This window comes from Armigeres subalbatus, chromosome 3 (assembly GCF_024139115.2).
Source record: "Armigeres subalbatus isolate Guangzhou_Male chromosome 3, GZ_Asu_2, whole genome shotgun sequence".
NCBI lineage: Eukaryota > Metazoa > Arthropoda > Insecta > Diptera > Culicidae > Armigeres > Armigeres subalbatus.
Genome location: NC_085141.1, coordinates 352,090,824 through 352,112,976, shown reverse-complemented (window position 1 = coordinate 352,112,976; position 22,153 = coordinate 352,090,824). Strand labels below are relative to the sequence as shown.

The 22,153-nt window shown below is 40.0% G+C and overlaps 1 protein-coding gene across 1 annotated transcript in view; it reads left to right on the top strand.

The window, feature by feature from the left end:
- LOC134226060 (ral guanine nucleotide dissociation stimulator-like 1) overlaps nucleotides 1–22,153 on the top strand; it is a 230,919-nt gene that overhangs the window by 5,371 nt on the left and 203,395 nt on the right. The gene's annotated exons all lie outside the window — the stretch shown is intronic.

Here is a 22,153-nt window from a genome sequence, read left to right as displayed (position 1 = left end):
CAGTGAATGTCCACATTTTTGAGAATATATTAATCTCATTTTTGAATAACTTGTACACGTAAAAATGTCATGGGATTGCGATTTCTAATTTGCTAATACCCTTTTTCAAAAGTTATTTTCAATTCTGATTATTTGATTAACATTTAATGCTTTATGATCCTTCAGATCCTAGTACTTTGTCAAACAAATTGTTCTAAATACAAATTGTGAGGCATGAGAGTGAGAACAAAAATATCACGGAATGTCATGAAATTAATGTCATTTAACATGATCGCCGCCATAATGTCCATAAATTGCTGAACTTAGTTTTTGTACACCCCCTTCCTTCTCCTTAAGAAAACGCACGAAATTTCAACTTCCCAAATAGGTTTGCTTTGTCACGTTAATCGAACCTATGAAAAAAATAATTACGTAATTCATAGACGATCCCCAAAGGGGGGGGTTGGAAATTGTATATTCATGCTATTTCGACCATACACAGCTAAAACTAAGTGGAAAATCACTTTAAAAGTCCAATTTTATTTTGACTGCTCGCTTGTATGGGGATCCCCCATAGTGAGGCAGGCTTGTAAAATGTCATCTGCATGTCATTTGACTAATTTGTTCATAACTTTCTTTAGAAGCCAAATGCATTCCATAATTTTAGATGTACTCATAACGCTTTAGTAGGGCTATATTTTTGTCCAAGGGTACATTACTCTAAATATAACACCTGAGGCTGGAGAGTGAAAACTCTCCAAAATGTCACGTGTCATTTGACATAATGTCATTTGAATGACATTTTGCCTCCCACGCCCCAGATTACATATTTACAGCAATGACTTGTTAGACAAAGTTGTAGGCACATTTAAGCGCTATAAGTTCGTCATACATCATGAATTGATATCTACCTTCTGAAAAAAGTTCTGGGAAAATTATACAAACGAATGCAAATGACATTTTACAACACTGCTAGCAGGTATCGAAGAGAGCTTTGTTCATAATAATTTCGAAAACTTTCGAACAGGCCCTTAACGATGTTATACCCCTGTAGTTCGCAATGTCGCATCTGTTTCCCTTCTTGTAGATTGGAGATAGGAATGACGTTTTCCTCGCGATGGGAAAGGTCGCCCTCTGCACGAAACGGTTGTATAGCTTCGCCAATGGTACCAGTAAAGCAGCAGAGCACTTTCTATGCAGAGACGATGGAATGCCATCCGGTCGGGGTGTTGTGGAGATTTTGAGCTTTCGGAGTGCCTGTAGTACTAGTTCTTCAGAAATTTTAAAAACTTCCAAGATCGAAACGATCCGACGGAGTAACTCGGGGGGCTTCGTCTACTTGAGATGGACCGAGTACTGCATTCGTAAAAGCCTTTTTGAAATGCTGGGCAAATAGTATGCACTTTTCAGATGCCGTGTCTGCAGATAAGTCACCATAATGCATGCTTGTAGGTAGCCCGTTTTCTTTGCGTTTAGTTTGAACAAAGGACCAAAACTTTTTAGGATGTAATCGCAGACTCCTCTGCGTACGATCAATATACCTTGCATACGATAAACGATTAAAGCTAGTATATTTGTTGCTAGCCAATACGAAACAACGCTTGGAGTGCGGAGTGCGATTATGTCTGTACTTCCGAAGGGCAGACTGCTTACATCTTTTCAGTTTACGGAGATATCTGTTTGTCCAAGGAGGTTTCAGCGGCGGTCGCTTGAGTGGTACATGGAGATCAATCACACGCTGAACTTCGCGATTGAATATGCCGATAATATCATCCAGATCCCGATCGGAATCTAGGAAGCGCCAATCAATTGATAATAGGACGGATGTTGGAAGATCATAATCGGCACGTAGAAAATCAAACTGGACTCTATCAAGAATTTGTTCAAATTGCAGCGGTAGATCCATTTCTATACCGACCTTAATCGGTGGATGAACGATATCGGCAACAACCAGATGTTCAACTGCTTCAGAAACACAGCAGACTGGTTACGTCCTGTCATTCATCAGGGCCAAATCGAGAGTCCTATTGTTAGATAGAATGAATTTGACGGAGTCAACATGCTCTTGGATCATATTGAGATCTCTCTCATCTCTCTGATCAGGTGGTAGATAGAGAACTCCAACACTAACGACACAGTCTGTCAGCCTTATTTTCACCCACAGTTGTTCCAGGCATCCGCTAACTGGAGTCGGATCCGCACAGGAACGCAGAGCAATTAATACACCTCCTTTTCTAGTTTTCCTGCTGTTTTCGCATTCCGATCAGTTCTGTACACCGTGAAAGAGTCACCGAAGAGTTGTGTAGATAGAATACAATCATCGAGCCAAGTCTTGGTTAATACGATGACATCATATGAGTCGATCTTAGTACGAAGACCCCTCACATTTTTGTAATGAACACGCAACTCGGATAGCGAGACAGTGGACCTAATGCTGCGAATAGGTTGTCGGGAACTGCCGGAACACATAAAAGCATCAGCTCGAGTTGAACCTGAGGTCAACGTAGGTGCCAAAGCCATGGTGCTGGGTTGTAAAGCAGCAGGACAACTGAATACAGGTCACTTATCAGGAGGTGGCATGTTCGCATTGAGATCGTACTTGCCTGAGAATGGCTGTTGGAAGGTCCCTTCACCTGCCTCAAATATAGTGATGAGTGATGAGCGGATAGGGACCTTCCACAAGACTGGAGGCAAGTGTGCGTCCCGGGGTCAGATGAGAAGAATTTCCAGGTGGGTGAGAAATCGCTGCACATTGGCTGGAAGCATGATGTTTTTCGGAAGACGATCTGAACATATTGAGAGGATACTTGCCTGAGAATAGTTGTTGGAAGGTCCCTTCACTTGCCTCAAACACAGGGCCGGGACGGCTGATGTCGAACCCCATTACGAATGTCTTCCTCTTGTTGTACATTTCAATGTCTGTCGTTAATCCCTTCCGTATGTCTTCCTCTCGTCGTTGTCTCCCAAAAAAAAGTTTTGTCCCGTTACAGATGTGAAACATCGCGAGGAATGTCAACATTGTAATTACTTAAGTACCCTAAAATCCTTTCCTTTCCTATTGCATTATTGTATTCCCTAACCTCGACTAAATATCGATATTTTCGTATAGCCGTAGATCTTAGGTCTAGAACTCAAGGACAGTTTAGGCGACTAAGAATGTCCCGAAAAGGATATAATATAATGCATATCGAAGCTTTGAGTACCAAAAATAGCTTCTAACTAATTGTAGATCTCAATTTTTGAACTTAAGGACAGTTTGGATGACCAGAATATCTTAAAACTAACTTACGATTATTTTTAAGAGGTTCTTTCAAGATGATTGTACCATTGTACGAATAGGACCAGTCTGGATGTAGTAGTAGTATAGTACACTAATGATAAAGAAAGTCCAAAGCCAAACTAGTTGAACAGGATTGAAGCAAATTTAATTTTAAACTCACCAGTTGATGACCATGTTCAGATTTAATAAGATTCCACAAGTTGGAGTTGATGATTTGATCATAATAGTTGGGCTTCTTCTGTTGTCTGGATCGAATTGAAAACGATTCTCTCCAGTTATCTAGCACCGTTGTCCATGGAGCATCGTGGTGCATTAGCCAACCGTAAGCATTCCTGGAAGTGCTGGACTCCGCTTCGCATAGTTCTTTTTCAGATGAATTTTTATTATACAGTCACTTTCGTTTTCTTGCTTTATTTTTCAACGTGTTGATTTTGCTCGCAATTTTTCCTCCAGGATTGCGTTTGTCGCCTCCTCTGGGCAAGAAATACGAATCCTGGAAAACATGAAGTTTTTGGAAATGCTAATACCATCTTCCAAACTTAGACGTACATGTTCATGATAAAATTAGAGGCGAAATGATAGAATTCCTTTAGGATACGGCAGGTATGAAGAATGTTTGTTATAGAAGTCGATTTGAAAGCGAACGGAGGGCAATATTTGTGATGGTATATATCGCACGACCTTCCTTCTGTCAAACTCTCGTATGAAAGGGGAGGGAAGAATATCGGTAATGTAAGCTATTTTTTATTTGTTTACAATTGTAGTAATGGTTGGGCAACAATTGGAAGGGGTCGCTAAATATGCCATCTCTTTGTTCATTATTCACTTTCAAGCGTAATGCTTCAAGAGATTTACATAGGGGAACTGTTCCGTTTTCCATCTCACTGAACATTAGGGTGTCCCAAAATTGGACTAAGTCTGGGATTTTGGGGGCTCAACCTTCAAATGAAAGCTTAGGGTAAAACGAAAGAAAAATTGTTCTACGACAACTCTGGGAAATGACGTTTAGGGGTGACCCCGACGCGTTTTATGAAAAAAGTGCATTTTTTATAGGTAACATCGAAAATACCGGTATATCGGAAAGAAATTCTATGAAACCCATCCATTTTATATTTTTTACATTTAACTTAGGGTTTATACTTTATGGTAAAACTTTGATACCGCATGTTTTAGGTCTATATATTTTTCACTGATGCTTTAAATGCCCAAAAATGACGATTTTTTCTTAATATTTTTTTATTAATGCATCCAAAACGGGTATCCATCATAATGCTTTTGAAACTAGATATACATAGAAAGATGGGGAATTTTATAACGAATATTTTGCTAAAAATAGCAACCTTCTATCTCTATCCGTTTAAAAGTTATTCACGATTTACTGCAGCTTGGAAAAAGACTTTTTGAAATTTTGGATTATAATACATGGATCATGTTTAAGTAAAGAAACGCCTACTTACCTACTACTTACCTACTACTACTTACCTACTACTACCAGCAGTAACATGACTGACTACAAATTGTTCAGTTAGTCTGGGTGAGTGCTCAAATAGATTGATGAATATGGTTTCAAAACTACCCATAGGTAGGTTCAGTTTTCGTGTCATGGTTTGTCGAGCTGTGCAATGTTTCTCGATAACATGGAAATTAGTTGTTATGTGACCATCTTGATTTTTGCAAGAACGATCATGTGAAGCAAATCCAACTAGATCATTTTGATATCGATTTGTCATATTTTACGCCATATTGAAGCTCATTTTACGCTCATTTTTGCAAAAAATAGTGTGTGCAACTAATTGCAAAACTCGATTTTATCAGCACTCGTAGTATTTATCTCATTCGGCAAGCCTCGTTGGATAAACGTACAACCATGCTGATGGAATCATCTTTTGCAGCTAGTTACACAGATTACTATTATGACTATTAGTTTATAATGCATATTGAAATATTTGGCATCTATCCTCTACGGAATCTCTGGAAATAAGAACACTCTACACTAATTACGAACTATTTTGCCTACCAATACTGAATACAATGATAAATTGATTGCATCGATAAATCAGGACCAAAATGATCCAGCCGGATTAACTTCACATGATCGTTCTGGTTAAAAATCAAGTTGGTCAGAAAACAATTAATTTCCATGTTATCGTGAAACATTGCACAGCTCACCAAACCATGAAACAATAGCTGAACCTACCTATGGGTAGTTTTGAAACCATATTCATCAACCTATTTGAGTACTCACCCAGACTAACTGAACAATTTGTAGTCAGTCATGTTACTGCTGGTCCATCGTTGGGTTCCATTATAACACTCAAATAAGTATTAAAATCAATTTTATGCAACTCATATGAATGCTATATTGGTTATTAAAGCACTCATTTGGTTGGTATGGAAAAGTAGGCGTTTCTTTACTTAAAAATGATCCAGGTATTATGATCCGAAATTTCAAAAAGTCTTTTTCCAAGATGCAGTAAATCGTGAATAACTTTTAAACGGATAGAGATAGGAGGTTGCTATTTTTAGCAAAATATTCGTTATAAAATTCCCCATCTTTCTATGTATATCTAGTTTCGAAAGCATTATGATGGATACTCGTTTTGAATGCATTAATAAAAAAATATTAAGAAAAATTCATCATTTTTGGGCATTTAAAGCATCAGTGAAAAATATACAGAGCTAAAACATGCGGTATCAAAGTTTTACCATAAAGTATAGACCCTAAGTTAAATGTAAAAAATATAAAATGGATGGGTTTCATCGAATTTTTTTCCGATATACCGGTATTTTCGATGTTTCCTATAAAAAATGCACTTTTTTCATAAAACGCGTCGGGGCCACCCTAAACGTCATTTCCCAGAGTTGTCGTAGACCAATTTTCTTTTGTTATACCCTAAGCTTTCATTTGAAGGTTGAGCCCCAAAATCCCAGACTTTGTCCAATTTTGGGACACCCTACTGAACATATATTCATCTCATCGCAAAGCTTCTTTTTACTAACACGCGTGTTCACTGGTGAAAAAAATCACAAAAATAAGAAACAAACCAAATTTATTTTCATTGCTTTGTTTTTGATGAGATGAAAATAGGAGCTATTCTGCTCACTACAGACGGTTGAGGTCTGAAAATAACCATTGTAAGCTACCGTAATATATAAATAAAGCACTTTTACATTCAATATTGCTGGTTGATTATTCGGTGATAGCACTGCAGGGATCTTTTCGGTTCTCGTTGCCTGTAAACAAACCCCTTCAATAAGCTCATCATAAAAAAAACATGAAGTTAGTCTTACCGTTAGATCGAAAGCACAGTTTTGTTCTTCAGGATCTGAAGGATCCACGGAATCATCACGGCTGTACGAAACTAGTAGCTGGTAACCAGATTCAGAACTGTTCGGATACAGTTCACCGACAACCACTTCTGATACACTTTCAAAAATACTGCTGCTCTCAATTTAATGCACTGACGGGTTGGAAAGATCAATTACATGGCCTGAAAACAAGTTTTTCATGCACTTGTCATTAACCTTTTGTCTGTGTTCTGGGGTCAATATGACACCAGGCCACTTTGAGTGGCTGCCATTATTTTTAGTTTTTAACCTATTCTACTAATTTATGGTAGTTTGCTAAAACTCGCCGAGATCTGTCTCCTAGGTGCAAATTTGCTTGAAAAATCGTGAAAATATGCGCTACAGTGTACTTTTTTCAAAAAACTTACGTTGTCTGTGCTCTGGGGTCAAATTGACCCCAAATTGAAATTGCTATAGCTTTTTAAATGTTCGGCCAATTTTGGATTTTTGAGGCTGTTTCGAAAGATAATTTAATCATCTTTCAGATCGTTACCAAAGATTGACTATAGGTGGGCGGGTACATCGCGGGGAGGGGTTTTTGTGAAAAAGGGTACAAAACAGTGATTTTTTATGCTTATTTTACTTATATCTGAAAATCCTACCCATTTTGAACTGCACCTTTTCAAAAAGGTGCAGGAAGGCGTGTGCTTTGACATGAGGCATTGATTAGTTTAGAGCTTGGTCGCTAGGTAGCGGTATATTTGAATTCATTGTTTTAGACTACTCAAGTAATTCCGATATGTATATGGAATTTGCCTCATTGTAAATATTCTTATCAAACAAATTTGAAATTTGTAAAGATGACGTCTTAACAAAGTTCGTCTGGTAGGAATGAACTGTCATGTGACGGAAAAAATAATTAGAAAATTTACAAATAGGCTTCGCTAGTGTACTTGCAATATTCTTGCATATATTAAATATTGCTTTAGCTTGAGATCCCTCATACCTACACACAAGTTGTATTCGGCAACACTGTTCAGGATGTCTAGCACTACAAAGTGGTGCTCAATATAATGAGCACTTCTTCCAATTTTTTAATTTGTGCGATAAGCATATTTACACTGAGATGAATTCTATATATATATATATATATCGGAATATCTTGAGTAGTCTAAAATAATGAATTCAAATATACCACCACCTGGCGGCCGAGTTCTAAACTTATCAACGCCTCATGCCAAAGAACATGCCTTCCTGCATAACCTTTTTAAGAAAGGTGCAGTTCAAAATGGGTAGGATTTTCGGATATGAGCAAAATAATCATCAAAAAATACTGTTCACTAAAACCCCTCCCCGCGATGTACCCGCCCACCTATAGTCAATCTTTGGTAACGACCTGAAAGATGATTAAATTATCTTTCGAAACAGCCAAAATTGGCCAAACATTAAAAAAGTTATAGCAACTTCAATTTGGGGGTCAATTTGACCCCAGAGCACAGACAACGTAAGTTTTTTTGAACACAGACAGAAGGTTAAAAATAGAACTGATTGTTACTTACGGACAAGAATGTTGAGAATTTCGGCTGGAAATGGAGATCCTTCCTGCCGCGTTTCCTGATGGGAGCTTGAATTTGGATAATTCATTTTCACGCGCGATTAGTTGACTCGTGTTGACTATTGTGACCAGATTGTGACATGTGTAGTTTTGACATTTACACGCAGAAGCAAAACATTTCAAAATCAATGGATGAAAACTGGGGTGCCAATCCGAAATAAATTCATTTTAGGCAAATAGGAATAAGTGCTTTCTCTTTGAAAATTTTTGAACGATGACTCATTTTGATCGGCATTAGAAATCTGTCTAAAATCTATAACAGATCATTTCAATTGGTAGTGAGGCTTAACAAATTTGGTTAAATGCAAACACATTTGGATTAGGCCAACTTTTTATCGTGTACTATAAATATCTCAAACCTTTCGGTCGATATTTTGCTACTGCAAATGTTGGAGTTTGCCAACAGATAGGGTAGTTTCCGAAATAATAAACCCAAAATTAAAACGACCGACGCGTAGGGTTTACTGATCGAAATAATTCTGAATTTTTGCATGAGGTGGCGCTAGTGAGCATCCAACTTCTTTTGCATAAAACATCAATCTGTATCTCAAGAACCTGATTAGTTAGCTACATGGAGTCTTCAGCAAAGATGTTTAGAGGATCTTGGCGGCTTAACAACTGATCGAAATAATTCTGAGTTTTTGCATGAGGTGGCGCTAGTGAGCATCTAAACTTCTTCTGCATAAAACATCAATCTGCATCTCAAGAACCTGATTAGTTAGCTACATGGAGTCTTCAGCAAAGTTGTTTAGAGCATCTTGGCGGTTCAAGAAATGATTGAAATAATTCTGAATTTTTCCTTGAGGTGGCGCTAGTGAGCATCCAAACTTCTTCTGCATAAAACATCAATCTGTAAATTTTTGGCGCTAGTGAGCGTTTGAATTTGTTTCGCATAAAACATCAATCTGCATCTCCAGACCCTGACTAGTTAGCAACATAGAGTCTTCAGCAAAGTTGTTCAGAGTATCTTGGCGGTTCAACAACTGATCCAAATAGTTCTGAATTTTTGCATGAGGTGGCGCTAGTGAGCATCCAAGCCTCCAAGCTAAATGGAGCATTTCTTTATCTCCAAGTAGCGATTTCGAGTCATAGCATTCTTTACGAGAGGCACCATTAAATCGTCATCTTCAGACCAATAGCTGCGCTCGCTAGGTAACGTATGGTATCCCGAAAAAATCAAAAACCCGATGACAGTTTTTAACTCATCCACCGTTAGGGGCGATTCAAATATGACGTCCACTACTTTTTGGGATTTCTAGACCCCCTCCCCCCCCTCTGTCACGCTTTTTTGTATACCTAGTACATGTACTGTCACAAAATCTTAGACCCCCTCCCCCCCTAAAACCTGTGACATCATTTTTGAACGACCCCCTACTGCGAAATTGGGAGCACCCTACACATCACGAGCATATCGGTTCGTTTCAATAACAATGTGCTCTAGAAGATCTGCTGAAATGAACTCCTCAAAAATTTCAATAGCAGACTTTCATTGCAGAGACTGAGAAAGTTGTTGGAAGTTACGAAGCGCTGCCTCTCCCAATTCTCCAAAGGCATACTTGGATGCCTTTTCATTCCAAGCAGCGGGACCATCTTTTTTAGATTTCTTTTTTGGAGGGTGTCGTGATTAAGACGTTTCTGTCGAAGATAACCTAGAAACAACGTTGCTTCCTTATTCTATGCTCGCATCAATATCCGATAATACTTTACTTAGGTCTTCACACGATGAGTAAATTTCAACTGGGCCAGGAGTATATCTCCATCCTATATTAGTTCCTCATCGGCGGAACTTTCGTTGCTGGATTATTCTGTTGCTGGTGGCGAATCAACTATCTCCCGTTGAACCTTTTCAACGGTGATATGATCGATGGCAGCTTCAATTCAATCAAGCTATCAGAATCATCATCATTTTAGTAATAAATATTTACTGCTGATAATTATTATTATATAAAACCTACCAGTACATAGGCCGGATGAAGAAAAATAATCAAATTGTTCAACACTGCACAGTTCTAAAGATCCTTCCACAAACAAACTCGTTGTGAAACACCGGAAATGGAGAAAGACACATAAAAACCAGTTCGCTAATATGCGTAATAATTCTTATTGACCGATTTCGTAAACATGCTCATTTTTTGACGAAATGGAGGTATCGATTGAATTTGAATTGATGTTCCTAGTTTGCAGTCATATGTTATATTGGTTTCAAAGCAGCCATATTGAGCAAGTCATTGACCCTATGGTCGTAATAAAACCAAACAGTGCAGTATGGATCGTTATGTAGAGAAGAAATCTTTTCCAAAGCGTCAAAACAACCACCAATGAAGTTTATTTCGATGTGCAACCAAATGTTGTAGGGAAAAGTGTGGGCGAGGCAGGACGCGAGATAGAGAGAGAGTGAGTGAAAGAGAGATAGAGTGAGTGTGAGAGAGATAGAAAAAGTGTGTGTGAGAGAGAGAAAGAGTGAGGGAGAAAGAGTGTGAGAGAGAGAGAAAGAGTGAGAGAGAAACAGTGTGAGAGAGAGAAAGAGTGAGAGAGACAGATAAAAAGCGATAGAGAAAGAATGAGAGAGAAAGAGTGAGAGAGTGAGAGAGAAAGAGTGAGAGAGTGAGAGAGAAAGAGTGAGAGAGTGAAAGAGAAAGAGTGAGAGCGAAAGAGTGAGAGAGTGAGAGAGAAAGAGTGAGAGAAGGGCTAGTGAGAGTGAGAGAGAAAGAGTGAGAGACAAGAGCGAGAGAGAGTGAGAGAGAAAGAAAGCATGTGAGAGTGAGAAAGAGTGAGAGTGAGAGACAGAAAGAGTGAGAGGGAGAGAGAGAAAGAGTGAGAGAGAGAGAAAGGAAGAGTGAGAGGGAGAGAGAGAAAGTGTGAGAGGGAAAGAGAGAAAGAGTGAGAGGGAGAGAGAGAAAGAGTGAGAGAGAAAGAGTGTGTGTGAGAGAGAGAAAAAGTAAATTTTCCAATCACTTGATTCGTTCCCGGATCAGGCACAAAATTGTGGTTCACTTGCGAGGGAAACCCTTCCCCACCCCCCCCCTTGGACTAGCCGGACTTTCTCCGGTCTCCCTGCATCTCCCAAAAACTATATAATGCTTGAGCCGATTATAATTGCTATCGATTAAACTGCTCAATCGGTTCAATTATTTTTTCATAATTTTCAGCACATATGGCCCACCGTGCTAAAAAAAATGTGACCGTAGATTTTCAATTAAATTATTTTAAGTTTATTATTTTAATATGTTGAGATGTTCCTGAAAAACATCGAGTGATTATCATGAAAGTGAGTTAATTCGGGCGATAATGGGTTAAAGGTAAGTTATTATTCCCCTGTAACGCATAGATATTATAGAAAATGTTATCTGCTAACATGATATGGCATTTGATATTTCTAATCAATCTAATTTCACTTACGTTTAGTACCGCTTCTGAACTCTAGTCTAATCTGCAAATCAGCCTTACGTCAAGCCGGTATACTATTGGCGCAATGTTCTCACTGTGCTGAGAGACTGGGAATGCAACTTTCAACCGTACTGTAATATAGTTATTCCTAAGATTTGCATGTTTTTCAGTATTTAGTTGATAAGTTACCTTAGTATTTTGCATGAAATATAAGTTCAAATAGGGTTAGGTTTACAAAATACTTTGTGGATCGAATTTCTGGTAAATTGAACTTTAAATTAGAAAACAATTATCACTATAAATGCATGATACAACCTTCTTTTCAAATTCACTAACTGTTCGTATATAGATTATTTAATTCAATATGAAATTATAGTTTAAAGAACTTCCTTCTTAAATACGTTTACCACGCTCTCAACTATTACTTTCTCGTCCCCATTTCGTCTTCTGTTTTGATCATTTTGTTTTATCTATTAGGTATCCACTCACCGCATGACGTTAATGGTTTTACCGTCCCGTTTGAATACTACCTGCATGCCAACGAGGGGAAGACTTGTCTACCGCCTGTAGAGACACATACCGTAGAGGCCGCCAACACTCCCCCCAGGTACGATGGCTCCTGGCCACCTTACTCCACTACTCGCCTTACATCTAGAACCGCTAGCTTGGCTACTGGACGCTCATAGATGCCAGTTGAAGTTTTCACCGTCGCTGATCTGGGATAGCCATCTCGCCCAGGATGCGGCGTGCGATCGCTTATCCACCTTTCCCAGAACCGGTTGGCTTGGACTTGGGACAGCCGCCGGCATTGCCGTAGTACCGTGCCACTATCAGTCGTAGTGCACAGTGGTTTTACTCCATTTGACGATCCAAGCAAGAAGTGATTAGGTGTTAGGGCTGGAGCTGAGTCGTCGTCTAATGAAACATGTGTCAAGGGTCTCGAGTTAACGGTGTTCTCTACTTCCGTCAACAGATTTCGTAGCACTTCGTCTGTTAACCTTCTTGTCGGCAGGATTACCATTCAATGTTTCTTCACGCAACCAATAAGGCGCTTCCAGCTGCCGCCCATATGCGGCGAAGAAGGGGGAAGAAAATTCCAGGTGATTTCTGCGTCGACGAACTCTGTCATCGGCTCGTCTTATTGTATGCTCCACCCCCATGATCTCCCTGTTCGCCCTCCCTGTTTCCTCCCTCCGACGAAAATAAGTTCCTTGATCGCTGTAGAATGCGCGTGATTTTCCTCGCCGCGAAATGAAATTTCGCAGAGCCATTATGCACGAATCGGTGTTGAGGGAATGGACCACCTCAATATGGATTGCGCGGATCGTGAGACAAGTGGCTAGCATTCCCCAAAGCTTCTCAATTCGGCGGCCGACGACGATCTCATATGGCCCGAAATAGGTTGTTTCAAGTTCTTCAACTTATACAGTTACTGGGAAATCTTTGTTCGAAAGCTACAACTCTGATCAACCGATTCCAACAGAAGAGTTCATTTACTCGTACTACAGGATCAGGTGCAATGAAATGCGACATTACACTTGAACGAAGCTCCAAATCAGCAGTGTTTGGATCTTTCATCCAGAGCGGTCAAGAATTCTCTGTCAGTGTTCGATTCCGAACGTGTAATTTTTGTTTATACTTTGTGTGTTATCTCTATGTATGAAATTTGCGATAATTGATTCGAACCTACGATTAGTTTAGTCTATAGATGTACATTAAAATAGTACCTTTCCCTTAAACCGTAAACAAAAAATAAATTTGAATTCAATCTTTCAATTTACAAAGCAAGCTCTGCCCACCAGGAACAGTTAGGTTTTGTTTTATTGGCGTTGCCATAGTAATGGGTGGAGCTTGGAGATTAGTTCAATGTCCATCTGACACACACGTTCAAACAATTTAACTATAAATAACCAGGCACTTTCGTGCAGAATTTGAATTTTGTATTTGACTGTCAACGAATATACATCAAGAGGAAGAGCGAACCCGGAGTTTTATTCTGCTACCAGACCACCATCCAGATCCAGTTTCCACTGCGCCGCTGCAAGAGAACCGATCGCTGCTGCTGATCCACTACCATACAGTCCACCCGTTCTGCCGCTCATCGGAGCATCGTTGGAGGAATCAAACAGTCAAGAATTGTACCTTCGATACGATCCACATTAGACCCCATCAGTGGTAATCTAATGTGGACACCATTTCGACTGCACACGGACAATCTGTTCAGTCAAGATCCCCGCTGCTGGAGCCTCAACAAGAAACAACATTGTATCACAGCGAGCCGATCCATTATAAGACCCTTCCGGTAATCTTTTGTGGATATCGGTTCGCCTTGCACATGGATTACATGTTGTTCTCTGGCCTGTTGAGTGTTAGCCAGTAGCAAAATTTTGACTGCACCCCCGGAAGGAAGAGTCCGTTTCCCGTTTCCGTTTTTGACGTTGTGCACCGCACATTGTTGGGTCCGTTTCCGTCCCATTCGTGACGTTGTGCACCGCACAGTCAGATGAATTTTGGTCCATTAAACCACCGTGCTTGAGGCTTCAAACCCGACAGAGGCTTCAAACCCATATCTCCATTCGTTCATCTCCGTTGTGTCGAGAATCTCGTTAACGCGGAACGCCACGAATTGCGAATATCGTCTGTGATCAGATTTGATCCAGTGTAATACGTCTTGCTAGTCCATCTAGTACACTCGACGAGAAATTTGGATTGAGATTGCGGCAGAAATTGACCGAGATAGTCGAGATCCAATCAACGCTGCTTAAAGTTCCAATCTACGAATTGGAAGGAACTTTAGTGGTGCCACTCTGGTTTTCGCAGCAACTAAACTACATTGCACAATATTGTTTTTACTGAAACGCAAGTAGCAAGCAGCAGCCGTTCCGCACTCACTAGCGTCCACAAACGTGTGCAGCTGGACGTCCTGAATGTTCGCCTTGCGGAAACTATGATGGCATCGAGGAATGCGTATTTGTTCAACTTGTGGAAGAACCTGCCATTTTTCGAACAGAACATCGTAGATTTTAACATCCCAGCCAATCCCAGTGCGCCAGACCTCTTGAAGAAGGGTTTTGAGGTACATGAGGAACATAGAAATTAACCCAAGCGGGTCGAACATGGACATGAGGATTCGCAGCATTTCTCTTTTCGTTGGATGTTGCAGGCCTTCTAGCAGTACTTGACCGTAGCGGGTCCACCCTTAGGTCCTTATAGCTGAAGGTATCTGAATCGGTGCACCACCACACTCCCAGTACTTTCTCAGTGGATATCTCTGGCGAAAGATCCAGATTTTTCTCCTTCGTTGGAACTTCTTGTAATGCTTGTTATACTTTCTTTGAATTGCTTATCCAATTGCGGATCCCGAATCCGCCTTGCTTGTGCACTAGTTTAACTTGTTCAGCTAGCTGAATAGCTTCTTCTTCTGTTGCAACGCTGACGAGCATATCACCCACGAAGTGGCGTATCTGTATTATTTCCGCGGCTGTTGGATTATCTCTACTGAAGCGTTCAGCGTTTAAATTCTTTACAAATTGAGCGCTGCTAGGAGAGCAGCAGGCACCAAACGTCATTACTTGGAGCAAGTAAACCGACAGATTTCCATCTTGATCATCTATATATATAAAAATCAATCTATGTATGTATGTTCGCTAACTACTTCTGAACCACTTGGCCGAATTCAACCAAATTTGGTACACACGTTCTCTATCCTCAGGGGAAGTTGACAAAGGGGTGGGAGGGTCATTTAGAAAAGGGGAGGGTTTTGTTTAGAAAACGAACAATTATGTGTAACTTGCATCTCCTAGGGCCGATTTCAATCAAATTTTGTACACATATTCAATATAAGGAGACAACCATATGAGAGTGTAATCTTTGAAAGGGGAGGGGTCTGGAGGGAGGGTATGGTTCAGAAAACGGGTAATTCAGAGTAAATTCTGAACCCTGCACCGATTTCAACCAAATTTGATACAAACATTCTCTACCCTAAACAAAAAGATAACAAAGCGGGTGGGGCGGTCATTGTAAAAAAAGGGAGGGTATGGGGAGGGGTTGTCTTTATAAAACGAGCAATTCAGTGTAACTCCCAACCCCAGTACCCATATCAACCAAATTTTGTACACATATTCACTAAGAGTAGTCGATCATATGGAAGTGTAATTTGGTAAAGAGGGAGGGGCTGGGGGAGGGGTATTGTTCAGAAAACAAGCAATTCAGTGTATCTTTTGAACCCCTGGACCGATTTCATCCAAATTTGGTACACACATTCTCTATCCTAAGGAGAAAATAACAAAGGGTGGTATGATCATTGGGAAAAAGGGATGGTAAGGGGAAGGGTTGTATTTAGAAAAGAGCAATTCAGTGTAACACCTAACTCCCAGGACCGATTTCAACCAAAATTGGTGTACACATTTTCTATCCCAAGGAGAAGATAACAAAGGAGGTGGGAGGGTCATTGGGGAAAAAGGGAAGTTATGGGGGAAGGGTTGTCTTTAGAAAAAGAGCAATTCAGTGTAACTCCCAGGATAAATTACAACCAGATTTGGTACACTTATTCTCTATTTTTGGAAGATGTTTATTGAAAAGGTAGAAGGGCCAAACAAATATATAAAAATAGATTGATACAAAGGAACAATTCTATGAGCGGTAGATCTACCTCTGTGGGTTTTGTGCTACAGCATTGGACATTTTAATTGAATAATTTACTTTTCAGTCCCTAGCAAAGCCGAATACATATAGCTATTAGCTATCTATATATCTCGGATACTTATTCAACGTATGTGACGTATGTGATTTTGTAAACAAAAAATTTAAACGTTGATTTCTGCAATCTGATAGCACTCCCACGCAAACCATCGCCACATACAGGTAGGGGAGGTTTCGGCTACATGTTCGTTGTGTTGGTTTGCGTAGGAGTGCCATCATATTTGACAAATCGACGTATGCATCTTTGTTTACAAAATCACATACGTCCTTTGAATAAGTACCCGAGATATATAAAACTCAATGTTTGTATGTTTGTGTGTATGCTCCAGCCTAACTTCTGAACCCATTATTGTATTGTTTAGTTATCGATCAATTTAACCATTTATCGAAATTATGGTTGCCCAGTGACAAGCAATGATTAATGTGTTTCCTTCTGGATGGTGAATGTGATCCCTTCTTTAAAAATAGACGTTTGCCCGGAATAAGGCATCGGTGGATGTTTTTCCTTCTTTAGAAATAAACGTTTGCCCGGAATATGGCGATTATGGGTTTGCTCCCTTCTTCAAAACCAGTCAATGTTTTCAAATGAAATCTGCCTTCTTCTGATCAAATGATGAAGTATCGATAAGAAAACGCAATTATCCTGTTGACCAATTGGTTTATTCATTTTCCGATTGTGAAAAAAAAACTGCGAATCAAACTGGCAATTCCGAGCAAGGCCGGGTACATAAAGCTAGTACCACATAAAGCGTTAGCATTGCTGATCCTCTAGGCACATGAGTATTTGCAGAAACATCTTGCGCACATCTCCGGTTAGAGCTACCATGCATTCGTGGAACTGCACCAGTATGTCGAATAGTACGCAGAGCTGATCGGGACCTTTAAGCAAAGCTAAGTTTAGCGAGGTAGCTGCAGCATCCCACACCATACGTAATTTCCCGGGCTTGTTAACATTTGTTACAGGATATATTGGTAGGTACCACACCTTTGGGAAAGGTTGATTCAGTTCTTCCTTGCTCATTCTTCTGGAATAACCCTTCGAGACCAAATCGGCGATTTCTTTGGTTGAGTGAATCTGCTATTTCTGGATCTTTTTCCATTCTTATTTTGAGACACTGCAATCGACGTAAAGCCATTCCGTAACTATCTGGTAAGCGGACATTGTCATGGCGCCATAGGAGGCAAGTCTCGTAGCGGCCTTCCTTGAGTGCGGTTCGGGATTCAAGCAGAAATCGTGATCGCTCATCTTCAGTGAATAACAGAGTCTTTTTTCGCTGTGCTATTCCCAAGCTGTCTACGGCAAAGTTCTTCTTCATAGCTTTTGTAGAACCTCGTCCTTCGTTGAATCGCAAGCACATACATGAAAAACTGAGTGCTTGTCGTTCCTCGCGTTCACTTGATTTACTCCTCCGCAGACGATCCATCCCAATCTGGTCTTGACGGCAATAGGTTGATGCTGAGCTCCTTCACGATTTTTCTGCACTAAGATGAGATGTTGATCCTTAATTCCTGTTTGAATCCTTGGTCGGACGTATTGATAGGAATTGATCGGCAGACCCTTGAAGTGCGGATAAAGATCACATAATTCTTGAAAATCGAGTGTCTGTTATGAAATACACCATGCACGGTGTGCGAAGTGTAGCAGAACTGCTTCTTCCAGTTAGTTATCCTAAAAAATTGTACCTATTAATGTGGGACAGAGTGTAGTACTAGTTAACATGAGTCTGAAATTCAAGTATGATATCTCTCCAAAATTTTAGATGGATATAATTTTCTAGGGCGTACACAATAGATAAGTTGTTAAAGAGTGTAATTCTGAATAGACTAGCCGTCTATATAGAAGAGTCTGGTGGATTGTCAAGCAACCAGTTCAAATTCCGAAAGGGTCGATGCTATTCTGTCCGTCACGGATGCGTCTAAGACTGCGATTAAATAGGTGTGATATCCAGCAGTGTGCGTTAAACATAAAAAAGACACTCAAGAATGCCAGTTTGGAAGCTACTCTTGATTCCCTTCACCGTTTGAGAGTTTCGGACTACCTGTATAGGATTCTGAACAGTTATGTCTAAGATGTCGATAGGCATACTTCTGGATGAAGATGTGAATTGTTTAAACGATAAAACGATTAGAGAGTGCGTTTTACAAACGGCAAGAAGCGTGGTACACTGCAATCAACGGTCGTTGAGGCCGTAGACTGTTTCCGGGTGTGTAAAGTTGGATCGGTAGAGACCTGGATGTTCTTCTCCTACATGAGTTAGTGGCACGGGTCATCAGGTCGTTTAGGTGGTTTAGGTAGTCACCCACAATGTCGTGTAGCATAACCGCGCCTTGAAGTGCGTTAATAGGAAGTTTTCTCGATTGTCGAACAATCCCCAGCCCTTCCACTGCATGAAGTGTTGCCTAATAGCGAGGCGGGGAAGTTGGATGGTGATGAAGAAGTAGGCTTCGGATGCGAGTTTATTGTTACAACCCATCCTCACAACCTGGGTTTAGCCTCTGATGGGCGATAGTAGACTTCTTTTTGTCACTCTTTGTCTAATCGTCACATAATTGTCAAGCTTACCGCCCAACCAATGGATGGCAGATTTTAATAAAGTTCTGCATAAGAACCTTAAAGAAACTGTATAATAATTTGGCATGTACAATTACGGAAGATTTCAATACAATTGTTGTATTGAAATCTAAGAGATTTGTATTATTTTAATACAATATCTGCATAAAAGCCCAGATTTTATACAATAATTGTCAGATTTGTTTTTTGAGTGTACAGACATCTAGCGGTGACGTTATGACAGAGCGTATACTTACTTGGTTATCCACCAATCATGTCTAAATAACTTCCTAGGCAATTTTTGATTAAAATCCTCGACACTCGAACGTCCTTCAAATATGCAATGGATGCAACTTGCCTTGCAAAGGAAAAGGAAACGTTTCCTTGTCTGATAATAATTGCAGCTGTTCGCGAAACAAAAACCATCAAGACAATCGTCATTAAGCGATGACGGCTTCGGTTAGTGTGGTTCGACTGGAAGTAGTAGGCCCGGTTGGTTGGTGGTTCGCACTACAACGGAGGACGGTGATTCGCTGCGCACTATTTTGTCTGACCTCTGTCGGTCTCTTCAAGCATAGCATAGCGATTCGTTTCTCTTCTCGTGGCGCTGTTGGTTGTGGTGTGAAAAAGTATGGCGCTCCACGCTCGCCGTCCGTCTTCGTTGCGTCGCCGTGCGGTGGAAGCTCATCAGCGCGAAGTAACGCTTATTTGCATTGAAAACAAAATTGCACCATCATGAAGAGGCAGTAGACTGCTGAACAGTTTTGTTAATTAGTGTGTTGGGTATCTATTTTGACCCAGAAGAAAAAAACGAAAGGTGATGATGGGGGGCTTCGTTGGTTGTTTTATGGAACGCTACACAAGACCATTGCTGTGAGCAGCGCTGAGATTCTCAAAGTGATGTGTGAGTAAATTTAAGTAAAGGCTTTAATGCAATTTTGTGGATTTTTAAACAACGTTTCAAAATAAGATTTTTAAATATTTTTTTTACAATTAACTGAAGACTGTAATATCAAAAGGTGTTAGTCGCTTAATAATTGATAAGAGCCGACTCTGCATGTACCTACGTGATTTAATAGGAAAATCAAAATAAATACGTTGTGCTATGCGTGCGTCACAGTCCTAAAATAAAAACAATTCAACTGATATAGTAGTGATATGCTCATTCGAAGACACATTCGACAATGCGTTCGGAAACATCGGATGTACAGGGGTTAGGCAAAATGATTGAGATAGGCAAAATTTGGCCCAAATTCAAATCGTTATAACTTTTTGAAAAATTGATTAAATTGGACAAAACTGGAAGCATTCGACGGCAAATTTAGTCAAGACTAGCTTTATGTACCCGGCCTTGCTCGGAATTGCCAGTTTGATTCGCAGTTTTTTTTTCACAATCGGAAAATGAATAAACCAATTGGTCAACAGGATAATTGCGTTTTCTTATCGATACTTCATCATTTGATCAGAAGAAGGCAGATTTCATTTGAAAACATTGACTGGTTTTGAAGAAGGGAGCAAACCCATAATCGCCATATTCCGGGCAAACGTTTATTTCTAAAGAAGGAAAAACATCCACCGATGCCTTATTCCGGGCAAACGTCTATTTTTAAAGAAGGGATCACATTCACCATCCAGAAGGAAACACATTAATCATTGCTTGTCACTGGGCAACCATAATTTCGATAAATGGTTAAATTGATCGATAACTAAACAATACAATAATGGGTTCAGAAGTTAGGCTGGAGCATACACACAAACATACAAACATTGAGTTTTATATATCTCGGGTACTTATTCAAAGTGACGTATGTGATTTTGTAAACAAAGATGCATACGTCGATTTGTCAAATATGATGGCACTCCTACGCAAACCAACACAACGAACATGTAGCCGAAACCTCCCCTACCTGTATGTGGCGATGGTTTGCGTGGGAGTGCTATCAGATTGCAGAAATCAACGTTTAAATTTTTGTTTACAAAATCACATACGTCACATACGTTGAATAAGTATCCGAGATATATAGATAGCTAATAGCTATATGTATTCGGCTTTGCTAGGGACTGAAAAGTAAATTATTCAATTAAAATGTCCAATGCTGTAGCACAAAACCCACAGAGGTAGATCTACCGCTCATAGAATTGTTCCTTTGTATCAATCTATTTTTATATATTTGTTTGGCCCTTCTACCTTTTCAATAAACATCTTCCAAAAATAGAGAATAAGTGTACCAAATCTGGTTGTAATTTATCCTGGGAGTTACACTGAATTGCTCGTTTTTTAAAGACAACCCTTCCCCCATAACTTCCCCTTTCCATAATCCTTTATTATCTTCTGCTTAGAATAGAGAATGTGTGCACCAAATTTGATTGAAATAGGGGTTGGTGGTTAGGAGTTACACTGAATTGCTCATTTTCCAAAGACAACCCTTCCCCTTACCATCCCTTTTCCCAATGATCATACCACCCTTTGTTATTTTCTCCTTAGGATAGAGAATGTGTGTACCAAATTTGGATGAAATCGGTCCAGGGGTTCAAAAGATACACTGAATTGCTTGTTTTCTGAACAATACCCCTCCCCCAGCCCCTCCCTCTTTACCAAATTACACTTCCATATGATCGACTACTCTTAGTGAATATGTGTACAAAATTTGGTTGATATGGGTACTGGGGTTGGGAGTTACACTGAATTGCTCGTTTTATAAAGACAACCTCCCCCATACCCCCCCTTTTCTACAATGACCGCCCCACCCGCTTTGTTATCTTTTGTTTAGGGTAGAGAATGTTTGTATCAAATTTGGATGAAATCGGTGCAGGGGTTCAGAATTTACTCTGAATTACCCGTTTTCTGAACCATACCCCTCCCTCCAGACCTCTCCCCTCTTTCAAAGATTACACTATCATATGGTTGTCTCCTTATATTGAATATGTGTACAAAATTTGATTGAAATCGGTCCTAGGAGATGCAAGTTACACATAATTGTTCGTTTTCTAAACAAAACCCCTCCCCTTTTCTAAATGACCCTCCCACCCCTTTGTCAACTTCCCTGAGGATAGAGAACGTGTGTACCAAATTTGGTTGAATTCGGCCAAGTGGTTCAGAAGTAGTTAGCGAACATACATACATAGATTGATTTTTATATATATAGATTTAGGAACATGTGCGGTCACGAATACTGGCCACCGGACACCGGAGATGTTCCGGATTTTCGGAGGCCATGTCAAAAACACATTTTTTCTGCCGCTCGTATTTTTGCACAGTTTGAAGTTACATCGATAAACATTATTTTCCTAGAAACTAGATCTTATTGAAAATTGAATGCGGGCTGTTGCGCTAAGATCCGTTGAAAAACAT